The sequence below is a fragment of the Ranitomeya variabilis genome, chromosome 6 (genome assembly GCF_051348905.1).
Source record: "Ranitomeya variabilis isolate aRanVar5 chromosome 6, aRanVar5.hap1, whole genome shotgun sequence".
Classification (NCBI taxonomy): Eukaryota; Metazoa; Chordata; class Amphibia; order Anura; family Dendrobatidae; genus Ranitomeya; species Ranitomeya variabilis.
The window spans coordinates 268,444,184-268,460,390 of NC_135237.1; the positions used below are offsets into that span (position 1 = coordinate 268,444,184).

The 16,207-nt window shown below is 42.5% G+C and overlaps 1 long non-coding RNA gene and 1 pseudogene across 1 annotated transcript in view; one reads left to right on the plus strand and one right to left on the minus strand.

Moving 5' to 3' along the window:
• LOC143782298 (uncharacterized) overlaps nucleotides 1–16,207 on the plus strand; it is a 906,302-nt gene that overhangs the window by 573,825 nt on the left and 316,270 nt on the right. The gene's annotated exons all lie outside the window — the stretch shown is intronic.
• LOC143782103 (polypeptide N-acetylgalactosaminyltransferase 12-like) overlaps nucleotides 1–16,207 on the minus strand; it is a 268,248-nt pseudogene that overhangs the window by 55,792 nt on the left and 196,249 nt on the right.

Sequence of the window (16,207 nt, forward strand, 5' to 3'; positions counted from 1 at the left end):
GGGTTGGGATTAGGGTTAGGGGTGTGTTGGGGTTAGGTTTGTAGTTAGGGTTGGGATTAGGGTTAGGGATGTGGTTAGGGTTATGGTTATGCTTGGGATTAGGGTTAGGGGTGTGTTGGGGTTAGGGTTGTGATTAGGGTTATGGTTAGGGTTGGGATTAGGGTTAGGGGTGTGCTGGGGCTAGGGTTGTGATTAGAGTTATGGTTAGGGTAGAGATTAGGGTTAGGGGTGTGTTAGGGTTGGAGTTAGAATTGGGGGGGTTTCCACTGTTTAGGTACATCAAGGGGTCTTCAAACATGACATGGCGCCACCATAGATTACAGCCAATCTTGCATTCAAAAAGTCAAATGGTGCTCCCTCCATTCTGAGCTCTGTCAGGTGCCCAAACAGTGGTTTACCCTCACACATGGGGCATCAGCATAGTCAGAACAAATTGGACCACAACAGTTGGGGTCCAATTTCTCCTGTTACCCTTGGGAAAATAAAAAATTGGGGGCTAAAAAAAAATCATTTTTGTTGAAAAAAAATGATTTGTTATTTTCACGGCTCTGCGTTATAAACTTCTATGAAGCACTTGGAGGTTCAAAGTGCTCACCACACATCTAGATAAGTTCCTTAAGGGGTCTAGATTCTAAAATGGTGTCACTTGTGGGGGGTTCAGGGTCGACTGGCCCACCGGGAGATCGGAGAATCCTCCGGTGGGCCCGCCCTCCAGTGGGCCCTCCCCCTCACCTGCACCAGACTCCTGCCTCATTCATTAGTACCTGCTCTGCCCTGTATTCACGATTGCGTGCACCCAGCGGCAGGGCCGCTATCAGGGCAGTACTACCCTTACATGTGTAAGGGGCCCGGTGAGGAGAGGCAAAGAGGGAGGTCCCTGACTGACTGAGACATGCTGGCACCATGTCTCACACACTTCGGGCCCCACTGGTTTTCCTCCAGATAATCGGGCCCCAGGGACAGGGGAGGCACTTTCCAGTGGCAGACTGCATTGCTCCTGTCTGATGTGGCCGCACTCACTGCAGCAGATGCGATGCACAAGGACCTCGGCTCTTGCGCTGTGTGTGTGCACTGTGCAGAGCCCGGTGCCGCCTCCATCTTCTCTCACCCTCACCTACTCCTTAAGTTCTGAACATGACAGCAGCACTGACTGGAGCTCTGCAGGAAGAGGTTGGAGGAGCCAGAAAAGGTAAGCAATTCTGTGATGCTGCCTCCTAGTGGTTCCAGAACTAGGGCTTCTCATTGGGCTGCAGTGGGAACAAGCTGCCAGCACTGCACTGTGCTACAGCACTGCACTGTACTACACTACACTACACTACACTGTCCCTCCATAACTCCAGTACTGGTTAGGAAACTGCTGTGTAGGAAGTCTCCCTGTACTGACATCACTTTCTGCAGTCGGGACCAGAGGAGGGGGAGGGGGGTGACCAAGTGTCTGTAAGGGAAGAGGAAGCAGCCATCATAGCCTTCTGCTGTAGAGGGGGCTCGTCCTATTGACTTCTGCCCTTGCTGTCTGCTTTCCTGGGATGATGGGGCAGGTGGTGAAGGCCCTGCAGGATAGGTAAGTATATATAATAGTGTGAGTACGATAGTATGTGTGTATATAGTGTGCAGTATATGTATTTTCATGTTTGTAAATAAGTGTCTATGGATATACTGGAGATGATCCTTGTATATGTAATAGTGTATCTGCAGTATACAGTGTAGGGAATGTGTAGTGTACAGTGTGTGTGTGTGTATATATATATATATATATATATATATATATATAATGTACAGTATATGTATGTATGTACAGGTCCTTCTCAAAAAATTAGCATATCGTGTTAAATTTCATTATTTACCATAATGTAATGATTACAATTAAACTTTCATATATTATAGATTCATTATCCACCAACTGAAATTTGTCAGGTCTTTTATTGTTTTAATACTGATGATTTTGGCATACAACTCCTGATAACCCAAAAAACCTGTCTCAATAAATTAGCATATCAAGAAAAGGTTCTCTAAACGACCTATGACCCTAATCTTCTGAATCAACTAATTAACTCTAAACACATGCAAAAGATACCTGAGGCTTTTAAAAACTCCCTGCCTGGTTCATTACTCAAAACCCCCATCATGGGTAAGACTAGCGACCTGACAGATGTCAAGAAGGCCATCATTGACACCCTCAAGCAAGAGGGTAAGACCCAGAAAGAAATTTCTCAACAAATAGGCTGTTCCCAGAGTGCTGTATCAAGGCACCTCAATGGTAAGTCTGTTGGAAGGAAACAATGTGGCAGAAAACGCTGTACAACGAGAAGAGGTGACCGGACCCTGAGGAAGATTGTGGAGAAGGACCGATTCCAGACCTTGGGGAACCTGAGGAAGCAGTGGACTGAGTCTGGTGTGGAAACATCCAGAGCCACCGTGCACAGGCGTGTGCAGGAAATGGGCTACAGGTGCCGCATTCCCCAGGTAAAGCCACTTAAAAGCAGCACTGGACTGTTGCTAAGTGGTCCCAAGTACTTTTTTCTGATGAAAGCAAATTTTGCATGTCATTCGGAAATCAAGGTGCCAGAGTCTGGAGGAAGACTGGGGAGAAGGAAATGCCAAAATGCCTGAAGTCCAGTGTCAAGTACCCACAGTCAGTGATGGTGTGGGGTGCCATGTCAGCTGCTGGTGTTGGTCCACTGTGTTTCATCAAGGGCAGGGTCAATGCAGCTAGCTATCAGGAGATTTTGGAGCACTTCATGCTTCCATCGGCTGAAATGCTTTATGGAGATGAAGATTTCATTTTTCAGCACGACCTGGCACCTGCTCACAGTGCCAAAACCACTGGTAAATGGTTTACTGACCATGGTATTACTGTGCTCAATTGGCCTGCCAACTCTCCTGACCTGAACCCCATAGAGAATCTGTGGGATGTTGTGAAGAGAAAGTTGAGAGACGCAAGACCCAACACTCTGGATGAGCTTAAGGCCGCTATTGAAGCATCCTGGGCCTCCATAACATCTCAGCAGTGTCACAGGCTGATTGCCTCCATGCCACGCCGCATTGAAGCAGTCATTTCTGCCAAAGGATTCCCGACCAAGTATTGAGTGCATAACTAAACATTATTATTTGATGGTTTTTTTTTTGTTATTAAAAAACACTTTTATTTGATTGGACGGGTGAAATATGCTAATTTATTGAGACAGGTTTTTTGGGTTATCAGGAGTTGTATGCCAAAATCATCAGTATTAAAACAATAAAAGACCTGACAAATTTCAGTTGGTGGATAATGAATCTATAATATATGAAAGTTTAATTGTAATCATTACATTATGGTAAATAATGAAATTTAACACTATATGCTAATTTTTTGAGAAGGACCTGTATATAGTGCTATCAGTGTAGAGTGGCCATGCGTGCAGATGAGCGCTGCGCTCTGTACCCTAAGGGTATGTGTCCATGGGCTGGATTGCTGGCGCTTTGGACGGAGCGGAAAACCCGCTCCACCCAAAGTGCCGCCCCCTTCTGTACGCACAGTGATTCCAAATGTGTTCATTGCACACATCCAGAATCTCCGCACCCCATACATAGGGCCCTGTGATTTACCTTGCGGAGACGGAGCGCATGCTGCATTCTATAAAGAAGCGCCCCATGTCCGGAATCGCAGGGCTGCCGGATGTGTGTTCGCACGCATAGTGGAGACGGGATTTCCTACACTCCCCTCCACTATGCTGTAACATCTGGACGCTGCAGGTTGAACGCTGCGGTTGTACGCGGCGTTCAATCCGCAGCTAATCTGGATGTAATCCTGAAAGTGGACACATACCCTAATGCCAGCACACAATGCATGTGTGTATGTTCATGAAGTATCTCCCTCAAAGAGTCTTATCTGTAATAACACACCTCACCTATAATGCGTGAGTAGACGTCATATACTGGTATACTGTAAGTATATATAAGTGAGCATTTTACAGTAGCCGCAAAATATTTTTTTCTTGTGTTGTGCATTCTTTTGAAAAAATGCAGCGTGTCAATTCTTCCAGTGTTTTTGCTGCATTTCTTTTACCTTTTTAAATGAATGCATCAAAAATGCACATAATGTGCGCAGCATTTTTCCTGCCAACACTCCATTTTTTATAGCAGAAAACTGGCTTAAAAAAAAGCAGTGTGTGAACATCTTCAGAGCACGGGTGGGATCCAGTATTTCTGCATTCTCATATTTATCATTATGGTCGTTATATAATGGACGCAATAGTCCACGCAGTAAAACAGCAGATATTTCCCTATATGTAGGTGTAGAGATAAGTGCGGTCAGGGTCCGTGCTGATTATCATGTCAGTTTTATATGGTCGCTGAAGTCTCATTTTATATTTTCACAAACTATTACATGTGTGACACAACACTGCATGAGAGCCCCGTGGAGAGCGACTGCCGACGCTGCGGGAACGGTGCCAGCACGGGAGGTGAGTATAGGCTTTATTATTTTATTGGTGCCAAACATTAACATCAAGAAGGGGTTGTCCTAGTAGTGGACAACCCCTGTAATATGTAAAGCCTGTGGACCCTTTGTTGTGCAGTTCCTCTATTGCTACTCCTGGAAATGTGCGTACAGCGCCTGGCCTAAGCAAACACAACCTGATGTTACCTATAGGGCAACAGATGCTGTACAAAGCAATTTACTGCATGCCGTGCAATTCTTAGAACTGCAACTGTCACTTGATGGGTTAAATCAGTCACATTGCAAAATCTGTACCCCAGGCCTAACTGACATCTAGGGGTGACCATTCCCCTCCTAAATAAGATGGTCCATACAGTCTGATACTGTCGGCGGTGATCAGCCAAGATTAGACTGGATAGGCACACAGATGAATTGTATCAGCCATTTGTCAGTTTATTCATAGATTTTCAGGAGAAATAACAGAGGAACGACAAAATGCAAAAAAAACCCTCCATAATGGTTTCCAAGTATCCACTATCAAAGACAAGTGAAGACGGCAGAAAGGTCCTTGTTACTAGTGATGAGCGAGTATACTCGTTGCTCGTTTTTGCCAGAGCACGCTCGGGTGGTGTCCGAGTATTTGTTAGTGGTTGGAGATTTAGTTTTTGTTGACTCAACTGCATGATTTACAGCTTCTAGCCAGCCCTAGTACATGTGGGGGTTGCCTGGTTGCTAGGGAATCCCCACATGTAATCAAGCTGTCTAGTAGCCGCAAATCATTCAGCTTCCGCAAGGAAAACGAAATCTCCGAGCAGTCACAAATACCACCACCCGAGCGTGCTCGCTCATCAGTACTTGTTACCTCTCCCAAGAATGGTCAGATCAGTGCTGTAGACTTATAAAGTCAGAGCGTAATAATCCTCTGCTGACTGCACAGACCTGTTACCTGAGCACAATATGGCCACTTTATGGGGGTATAAGGTTTTATTAGCGTATACTTATCTCTGACTAAAGTACAGGTGTATGTCTGCATATCTTGACCATGTAATTAGAAAGTTCCCTGTCCCATCAGGGATATTTATGGCATATTGATGGGATATATCATCTACAGTATGTTACATAAAGGTCCCACCTGGGTCATTCAGAAATTTTTGGAGTTCCTATGGAAATGAATGGAGAGTGGCCCATGCTTTGTCACCGTTCCTTTTCTGGAAGCCACCGCTGGGTCCCAATTTTTTCCGTTCAACAGTGGAACATTCGGACATACACTATATGGCAGATCCTTTCAGTTTGTCATTATTATCTATTCACTATATGGTGGTAATATTTTGTCTGATTATGGTGTGATGGTATTTGTCCCTTGATGTGGTATTATTCGGTCACTATGTGATGGTAATATATGGACTTGTCATGGCGTGACGGTATTTGTCTCTTATATATGGTGATATTGGTCATTTAAAAAAATGTATGTGACTCATTCCCTTGAAGAAAACTAAAAAATGGACCTAAAACAATATTGGATATTTAAAGAAATTTTTAAGATGTTAAAATAGAGTATTACCGTCCCAAAAGAGTCTGCCTTGTGGTGGTGGATGAAAAAAATCTTTTGGCCTAAACAAAAGCTGTTGGCTATGTATATGATATGGTATTCGATGGGAACTGATAATGTGTGATTGGTGAGGATGGGATGCAGAAGTGGAGTTTTTCCAAGAGTGGGCAGTGGGATTGTGGAAGGTTCGATGGGTGGAGGTGGAGCCTGGGCGGAGTCTCAAGGGGGCCCCAAAAATTTTGCCAGTATGGGGCCCTGAAATTCCTGATGGCAGCCCTGCGTGTATGTATCCTGTGTCTAGCGTATGACTGGTGTGTGTCATGTGTATGTATCCTGTGTCTAGCGTGTGACTAGTGTGTCACGTGTATGTATCATGTGTCTAGCGTGACTAGTGTGTGTCACGTGTAAGTATCCTGTGTCTAGCGTGTGACTGGTGTGCGTCGTGTGTATGTATCCTGTGTCTAGCGTGTGACTGGTGTGTAAGTGTCATGTCTAGTGTGTGTATGATGTCTAAATAATAAAATCTTTCTGTGCTTATAGAATATAATTGTTCCTGGCAGCACTTGTCTGCTTTCCACAAAATTATCTGCTGCCAATAAGAGTGCGTGACTAGGTGAAAGCTAAGAGAAGACTCTGCAGCTAGTACCCCTTAAGCATGGTGGGCCCCTAGGATGATTTTCTCTGGTGGGCCCAAACTACTCCAGTCCGACGCTGGGGGGGGTTTCTACTGTTTAGACACATCAGGGGATCTCCAAACACGACATGGCGTCTGATCTCAATTCCGCATTGAAAAAGTCAAACAGCGCTCCTTCCCTTCCAAGATCTGCCGTGCGCCCTAACAGTGGTTTACCCCCACATGTTGGGTATCGGCGTACTCAAGAGAAATTGCACAACAACTTTGGGCATCTAATTTCTCCTGTTACTGGTGTGAAAATAAAAATGTGGGAGCAAAAATGTCATTTTTGTGGAAAAAATAGGATTTTTTATTTTCACGGCTCTACGTTATAAACTTCTGTGATGCACTTGGGGGTGTGACGGGGTGTACGGCAGAGCAGGAAGGGACAACAGGCCGAGGGACGATCCAACGAGATTTATTAAAGCAGGTAGCATACAACATAAAATATCCATAATGTCCTTCAAGTCCACGAGAAGTCCACAATAAGTCCAAGTAAAGAAACAGATCTGGAGGTGCTTTCCAGTAATCCCGCACCCGATAAACGAAACAATAGTCCTTCCACGAGTCCAACAGAATAGATTCGGGGGCACCTCCCGATAATCCTTGTGCCAGCTAACAAAGCAATAGTCCACACGAGTCCAAGGGATCCAAAAACAATCTCACGAACGACGAGATATGTCCTCAGCTCAAGTCTTGCCCCGTTCGCTTCCGCAGTCACAGATGGACGTGGGAGTCTTGCCTCAGCTAAGAATCCCCACTCCTTCTCCTTTAAGGATCAACTCACATCTCATCTCAAAAATAAGAATGGATTGTCTGAGCTCCTGGGATCCGCCCATGAAGGGGGGTAGGGGTCACACCTTCTATTCAATGGTTGGGTCCACCAGAAGATTCTAGACTGGTCGGCTCCGCTTAGTCTATCTAGTATGTACATTTGACTAGCCACCTGCTGTGAGGAAGAATGGCTATTCTTCACTAGTGATGTTGACAAAGCTTAATTACATTATAGCTTAGGGCTGCAAGTATTGGGGGAAGGAGACATATTGTTACAGGTGAACTCCCAGCACAAGAAAATACATAAATTACACCTAACAGAAACCAGAGAACAGTTACATACATCAAATGGCATATTATTCAAATACAGGACAGGGCAAAAGTACATATCATGATAGGGGGTTGAAAGTGCTCACCACACATCTAGATAAGTTCCTTAAGGAGTGTAGTTTCCAAAATGGTGTCAATTGTGGGGGTTTCCACTGCTTAGGCACATCAGGGGATCTCCAAATGCGACATGGTGACCAATCTCAATTCCAGCCAATTCTGCATTGAAAAAGTCAAACGGCGCTCCTTCCCTTCCAAGCTCTGCCGTGCCCCTAACAGTGGTTTACCCCCACATATAGGGTATTGACGTATTCAGGAGAAATTGCACAACAAATTTTGTGTTTCATTTTCTTTTTTTACACTTATGAAATTAAAAAAAGTTGGTTCTGAATAAAATGTTTGAAAAAAAAGTTAAATGTAAATTTTTTCCTTCCACATTGCTTCAGTTCCTGTGAAGCACATAAAGGGTTAATAAGCTTCTTGAATGTGGTTTTGAGCACCTTTGGGGGTGCAGTTTTTAGAATGGTGTCACTTTTTGGTATTTTTTGTCATGTACACCCCTCAAAGTAACTTTAAATGTAATGTGGTCTCTAAAAAAATGGTTTTGTAAATTTTGTTGGCAAAATGAGAAATCGCTGGTCAACTTTTAACCCTTATAACTTCCTAACCAAAAATTGGTTACAAAATTGTGCTGATGTAAAGTACACATGTGGAAAATGTTATTTATTTAAATGTTATTAATTAAAAGTTTGAAAATTGCTACATTTTTACAATTTTTGCCACATTTCTGTTTTTTTCATAAATAAACACAAGTTACATCAAATAAATTTTATAACTAACATGAAGTACAATATGTTATGAAAAAACAATCTCAGAATCAGCGGAATCCGTTAAAGTGTTCCAGAGTTATAACCACATAAAGTGACAGTGGTCAGAATTGTAAAAATTGGCCTGGTCATTAAGCTGCAAATTGGCTCTGTCACTAAGGGGTTAAGTACAAAAATAAACATGACCCTCTGTTCAAAACAGCAAAGCAAATCAAAACAAGACTGTAGCACTAGATATAGTCCTTGCATTAGTGGGGATCAGCCCACCCAGGGTTTGCAAGACTCGCAGTTCAGGTATCAGCAAACCACAAACACTTCTCTGTAGTGTTCCTCTTCAGCCACTGACCCCCTCCTTACTTTGGAGGTCAGCTACTTAAGCCCCAGACCAAGTGACTGTGACATCACATGGGTCCTGCCAGCACACGGAGTTGACAGCTCCGCAGGTGGAGATAAGGTAGACACCCTCCCACCCACTCTATGGATGTCCACATAAAAACCAGCCCATTATGCAACTTAGCTTAAACCTCACAGCACGTAGTGTGCTGGAGGAAAAATACTCTGGGTTTTGCATCACTGACACCATTAAGCGTAGTGACACGTCTCCCCTCCAGTACTTTACCATTGACTTTGTCAAAACATGGTTATTTCCTTTGTGGAACATCAAAAAAACAGGGAAAAAAGGCAAATTGGACATAATTTAATGCAAAACACCCAAAATGGGCAAGGCAAAATTGTTGGCATCTTTCCAAAATTGTGAGTAGACAACTTTGTTTCAAACATGTGATGCTCGTTCAGATTCACCTATGGGAACTAACAGGTGTGGGCAATATGAAAAAATGCAATTGCAAACAATTTCTGGGAGAAATACTTCCTCTCCTGGAACAATTTCAAAGGTGCCAAATGATAAACTATGAAATAAATCAGTAATAAAGGTTAAAATAAGCAAAAAATCACAGTTATAAGATTATCACTATATAATATTCTTGCCATACCTGACTTTGTCCCAGTCCATGGCAGTGGTACAAAATAATATTTTCTCCAGTTATAAGTAAATCACTTGGATGATTATAGTCAAAGCAGTAGTTGACTATTCCTTTATTTTGTAGCTGCAGAATGAAAAATTTTGCAGTTTCATTATGATGGAGTATAAAAGTTTAAGCAGTTGCTATAAAAGATCAATGTCTGTCCTCATTCAGATCTAGAAGGGGTTTAACCATTTTTTACATTTAACAGCCTACCTTTTAAGACAGGAGTGGAGAACCTCTGGCCGTCATCAGGTACCATATGATCCAGCCCTCAGGCACCTTTCTGATGGGCCGCAGTACTTGGGCAGTCGGCCCTTAAATTTTTCCCTAAGGCTATGTGCACACGTTGCAGATTTTGATGCATTTCCGCAGTGTTTTAGGACTCACGGAATTGCATCAAATCCACAGTGTAGTGCACAAGTAATGTTAGTCAATGGGAAATTGACAATTGGTGTGCACATGCTGAGGAAAAAACGCACGGATTTCCAGCATTTTATTTTCCACAGCATGTCAATTCTTTTTGCGATCTGCAGCTTTTCTGCACCCACTGACTTCCATTGATTCAGTCAAATCCACAGCAAAACCGCAGGTTTAAAAAGATCTGCGGTTTTGCTGCGGAGTTATGTGCTATCGGGAGGAGGAAGAGTGTGTGTGTGGAGTGTGGCAGAGACTGTGTGCGTGCGGAGAAGATCTGCTGGGGTCTGCAGGGCTGTGTGTGTGTATATGTCTGTGTGGGTCTGTATGTAGGCAGGCATCGTCTGATGGGACTACTAGTCCCATCCGGCTATGCCTGCTACAATGACAGCTAGCCAATGATGGGACAGCAGTAGTCCCATCATCCGGCTACTGTGTTCAAGTGTAGAAAAAAAAAACACATACAGTACCTACTCACCAAACAGCTAATCCCCGATGCCCTCGATCACCTGTAAAAAAAAGAAAATAATAATAAACCAACAGTATACTCCCTGTTCTGATGTAATCCATTTAATAACGAGTGTTGCAAGACAATCTCCCATGGAGAGATGTCACATCAGCAGATGTCACCGCTCTCCAGGGGCTCCGGTGATACAATGACGGCAGGTATCCTCCCACACTGTATCGTTCGCTGTCACTTCCGGCATCGATGCGTGGAAAAATTCTCATGCAGCAATGCCGTAAAGTGAGAGCCTGAACTCCATTGAACCCTCAGTGATAACACTGCAGGAGCCATTGTCTCCTGACAGTGTGTCATGGGAGGTCCTGTAGAGCGGTCACATCTCCTCATGTGACTGCTCTATAGGGGAGATCATCGTGGGACACTCATTATTGAAAGGACTATATCGGACCAGGGAGTATTTGTGCTGGTTTATTTTATTTATTTTTTTTGCAGGAGATCGAGGGTGTCTCAGGAATTAGGCGTACGATAAAGATGGCAAACTGAGTAGTGTTTTTATTTCATTAAAAGACTTTATTCTGGCTGTGTATTTATTTAACCCTTTACCAATTATAGGATTCATAATGGATAGGTGTCTTATTGACACCTCTCCATTACTAAGCTGGCTTGATGTCACCATACAATTCAAAGGTGACATCAACCCCACAAATATTATCCCATGTGCCACCGCTACAGTGCAGTGGGAAGTGAGAGGCTAAGTGCCGGAATTGGTGCATTTTAGAGATGAGCCATTTCTGGGGTGGCTGTGAGCTGGTGTTTGGAGCCTGGGGGGGTCAATATCCTTGGCTCCTTCCTAGGCTATGAATATCAGCCCACAGCTGTCTGCATAGCCTTTTCTGGCTATTAATTATAGGTGGACCCCACATTTTTTTGGGGGGTCACCCTATTTTAATAGCCAGTAAAGGCTAAATATACAGTTGCGGGCTGATACTCATAGCCTGGAAAGATCCATGGGTATTAACCCCCTCCTAGACTATAAACATCGGCCCCCAGTTGCTGGCTTTCCCTCTCTGGTGTAGAAAATTGCACGGGAGCCCACACCATTTTTTTTCATTTTCCTTTTAAATTAAACAGATATTGTGTTTAAGGCCGGGGTCACACTTGCAAGAAACTCACACGAGTCTTGCAACTCAATACCCGGCACTGCCGACTGCACTCGGGACTGGAGTGTGTGGCTGCATGTATTTCTATGCATCTGAATGCTCCGGTCCCAAATGCCGGTGGCAGTGCTGAGTATTAATGCAAGAGACTCGTGCGAGTTTCTCACAAGTGTGACCCCAGCCTAAAGCAGATTTTGTGTGTGTGTGTCTTTATTTAACTCTTTATGTAACATTTTATTATGTTTATTACAAAACATTGGGCTTGATATTATCTATCTATCTATAGATATATCTATTAGTGATGAGCGAGTGTACTCGTTGCTCAGATTTTCCCGAGCACGCTCGGGTGGTCTCCAAGTATTTGTAACTGCTCGGAGATTTAGTTTTTGCTGATGCAGCTGCATGATTTACAGCTGCTATCCAGCCTGATTACATGTGGGGGTTGCCTGGTTGCTAGGGAATCCCCACATGTATTCAAGCTGTCTATCAGCTGTAAATCATGCAGCTGAGGCAAGGAAAACTAAATCTCCGAGCAGTTACAAATACTTGGAGACCACACAAGCGTGCTCGGGAAAACCCGAGCAACGAGTACACTCGCTCATCACTAATATCTATCCATCTATCTATAGATATATCTATCTATCTATAGATATATCTATCCATCTATCTATAGATACAGTACAGACCAAAGTTTTGACACACCTTCTCATTTAAAGATTTTTCTGTATTTTCATGACTATGAAAATTGTAAATTCACACTGAAGGCATCAAAACTATGAATTAACACCTGTGGAATTATATACTTAACAAAATAGTGTGAAACAACTGAAAATATGTTCTATAATCTAGGTTCTTCAAAGTAGCCACCTTTTGCTTTGATGACTGCTTTGCACACTCTTGGCATTCTCTTGATGAGATTCAAGAGGTAGTCACCGGAAATGGTCTTCCAACAATCTTGAATGAGTTCCCAGAGATGCTTAGCACTTGTTGGCCCTTTTGCCTTCACTCTGCGGTCCAGCTCACCCCAAACCATCTCGATTGGGTTCATGTCTGGGGACTGTGGAGGCCAGGTCATCTGGCATAGCACCACATCACTCTCCTTCTTAGTCAAATAGCCCTTACACAGCCTCGAGGTGTGTTTGGGGTCATTGTCCTATTGAAAAATAAATGATGGTCCAACTAAACGCAAACCGGATGGAATAGCATGCCGCTGCAAGATGCTGTTGCAGCCATGCTGGTTCAGTATGCCTTCAATTTTGAATAAATCCCCAACAGTGTAACCAGCAAAGCACCCCCACACTATCACACCTCCTCGTCCATGCTTCACGATGGGAACCAGGCATGTAGAGTCCATCCGTTCACCTTTTCTGCGTCGCACAAAGACACAGTGGTTGGAACCAAATATCTCAAATTTGGACTCATGAGACCAAAGCACAGATTTCCACTGGTCTAATGTCCATTCCTTGTGTTCTTTAGCCCAAACAAGGCTACTTTGAAGAACCTAGATTATAAGACATATTTTCAGTTGTTTCACACTTTTTTGTTAAGTATACAATTCCACATGTGTTACTTCATAGTTTTGATGCCTTCAGTGTGAATTTACAATTTTCATAGTCATGAAAATACAGAAAAATCTTTAAATGAGAAGGTGTGTCCAAACTTTTGGTCCCTTACTGCATATCTATCTATCTATCTATCTATCTATCTATCTATCTATCTATCTATCTATCTATCTTTATTTCTATAGATAGATAGATAGATAGATAGATAGATAGATAGATAGATAGATAGATAGATATATCTACTGGATAGATAGATAGATAGATAGATAGATAGATAGATAGATAGATAGATAGATAGATAGATAGATAGATAGATAGATAGACAAACCGTCATTGGAAAAACAAGTGGCGACGAGGAGCAAGGATCAGGTTTAATAGTAAATATCTCTAAAAAAAACCTCTTACTAATAACCAGGTGTCAGCCTTGAACAAAGGTTTATTCTTTGGACTTAGTACCCATGTGAACTGGTTTCAACTAAATTCGGACTTGCAACACTTCTTTAGGTTGATTAAACTAAGGGAGTGGTTTTGTTATAACCCAGGCACAGAAACAATTCCTATTAGTGAATTAAATTTAAAACAGGTATCCCTTAGGAAAAAGAGTAATTTTATTCCATCTAAGAGTTCCCCTGTAATAGAAGCATTTATATCTGCTGTGAGTGATGATATTGAGAAATTGAAAAGTAGTTGTCCAAAAAGATTTACACATCCCAATATGACGGTGGGGGAAATTGAAGCCCTACATGAGTTGGTACAGGATGATGAAATAATTATAAAGAAGGCGGATAAAGGTGGTGCGGTAGTTGTCTTAGATAAGAACTATTATATTGAGGAAATTAAGGGACAGTTGGAGGACCCGAGGGTGTACAAGAGATTGTCACATGATCCTAAATTTGACATTGCTAGAGAAATCAAAACTGTTTTGGATAGTGCTATGGATAGACAAATTATTGATCAAGAGTTGTATGATTTTTTGACTGTCAAGTTTCCAATTACTCCAGTGATATACACGTTGCCGAAAATACATAAATCTCTCGTACACCCTTTGGGTAGACCAATAGTCTCAGGGTGTGATTCTATCTTGTCAAATATTGGGATTTTTCTGGACAAAATGCTTAATTGTTGTGAATTCTGCTCTTGGGTTCCCTCCGGTGGTTGTTGGTGGTAGTGCAGTTGCCTCTGGGTTGCAATCCTGGGCAGGTGTTTCTGCTGATTGCAGCTCTGACTGGGCTATTTAGGTGTGCAGGATCCATTAGCCCTTGCCAGTTGTCAATTGTTCTTGGAGGTGTTACATCTCTGTCTGGTTCCTCCTGCTCTGCTGCCAATTCAGCTAAGATAAGTTTCTGTTTTTGTCTCTGCAGCACACATGCTGTGTGCTTTACAATTCAGTGCAATTCATTGTGTTTATTTGTCCAGCTTAGACTGTGTTTGGATTTTTCAGTCATGTTGGATTCTCAGGAGATGCAGATATACATTCCATGTCTTTAGTTAGATGTGGTATTTTTGTATTATCTGCTGTGGATATTTTTAGGATTTTAATACTGACTGCTTAGTACTCTGTCCTATCCTTTTCTATTTAGCTAGAGGTGCCTCTTTTGCTAAATCCTGTTTTCTGCCTGTGTGTGTCTTTACTCTTATATTCACAGTCAATATTTGTGGGGGGCTGCCTATCCTTTGGGGTTCTGCTCTGAGGCAAGATAGAATTCCCATTTCCATCTATAGGGGTATTTAGTCCTCCGGCTGTGTCGAGGTGTCTAGGATGTGTTAGGTACACCCCACGGCTACTTCTAGTTGCGGTGTCAGTTTAGGGTTTGCGGTCAGTACAGGTACCACCTACTCCAGAGAAAGTCTCATGCGGCTCCAAGGTCACCAGATCATAACACTTAATCCAATTGCTAGTCACACAGAATCCTTTATTAGAGACACAGCAGACTTTCTTGAAAAAGTGAATGGAATTGAATTGGCTGGTGAGGTGATGCTGGCATCTTTTGATGTCACTTCACTTTACACATCTATAGATCATGGCCGAGGGTTTGTTGCAATAAGTAAAAAATTGTTGACTACTCACTACTCTATTGAGACCAGGGAATTTATAATACAGCTTCTAGAGCTGGTGTTGACAAAAAAATTGTTTTTTGTTTGAGGACGCTTTTTATTTGCAATTACGCGGGACCGCCATGGGCGCGAACATGGCGCCTGTGTATGCAAATATCGTTATGAGTGTCCTTGAGGAGGACTTCATCTATGTGTCCCACCACTTTAGCTATGTGGCTGCGTGGTGGAGATACATAGATGATGTCTTCCTCATATGGACGGGTACGGAGAAGTCATTACTTGAATTTCATGATTACCTGAATACGATAGACGAAACAATTAAATTTATCCTTGTGTACTCAGATACAAATATACAATTTCTAGATGTCAATGTTCAAATTGAGTGTGGGAAACTTACTATTCAATTGTATGCGAAAGCCACAGACAAAAATGACCTATTACTCTTTAACAGTCAACACCCTAGAAAAACAAAGGAGTCTATCCCGTACAGCCAACTTATGCGGATTAAGAGAATTGAGAGCAATGAAAAATCATTGAAAAAATCTTTTGAAGGGACTCTTAAAAATTTTTCTGATAGAGGTTATCCAAGGAAGTTATTACAAACACAAAAGGATAAGGTTGACATACTACTGAGAAAGGATTTGCTTCAAAAAAAGCCAAAATCAAAGAAACTCAATCATATTCCTTTTGTGACTTCATTTTGCGAGGAAAGTGGCAAAATTGCAGATGTTATATGTATACATTGGGGAATGTTATATAAATGCTCTCCTAAGGTAAAGGAGTTCTCAAAACCACCAATTTTCTCATATAAGTGCAATCGTACCATTGCCTCTTCTCTGGTAAGGTCAGACATTGGTTATTTTAAAAAACAGGGTCAAACTACACTTACTGGCCATGATAGAAGAGGCTGTTTTCCGTGTCTATCTTGCATCAATTGTAATTTAATGCTCAAGGGCTCAAATTT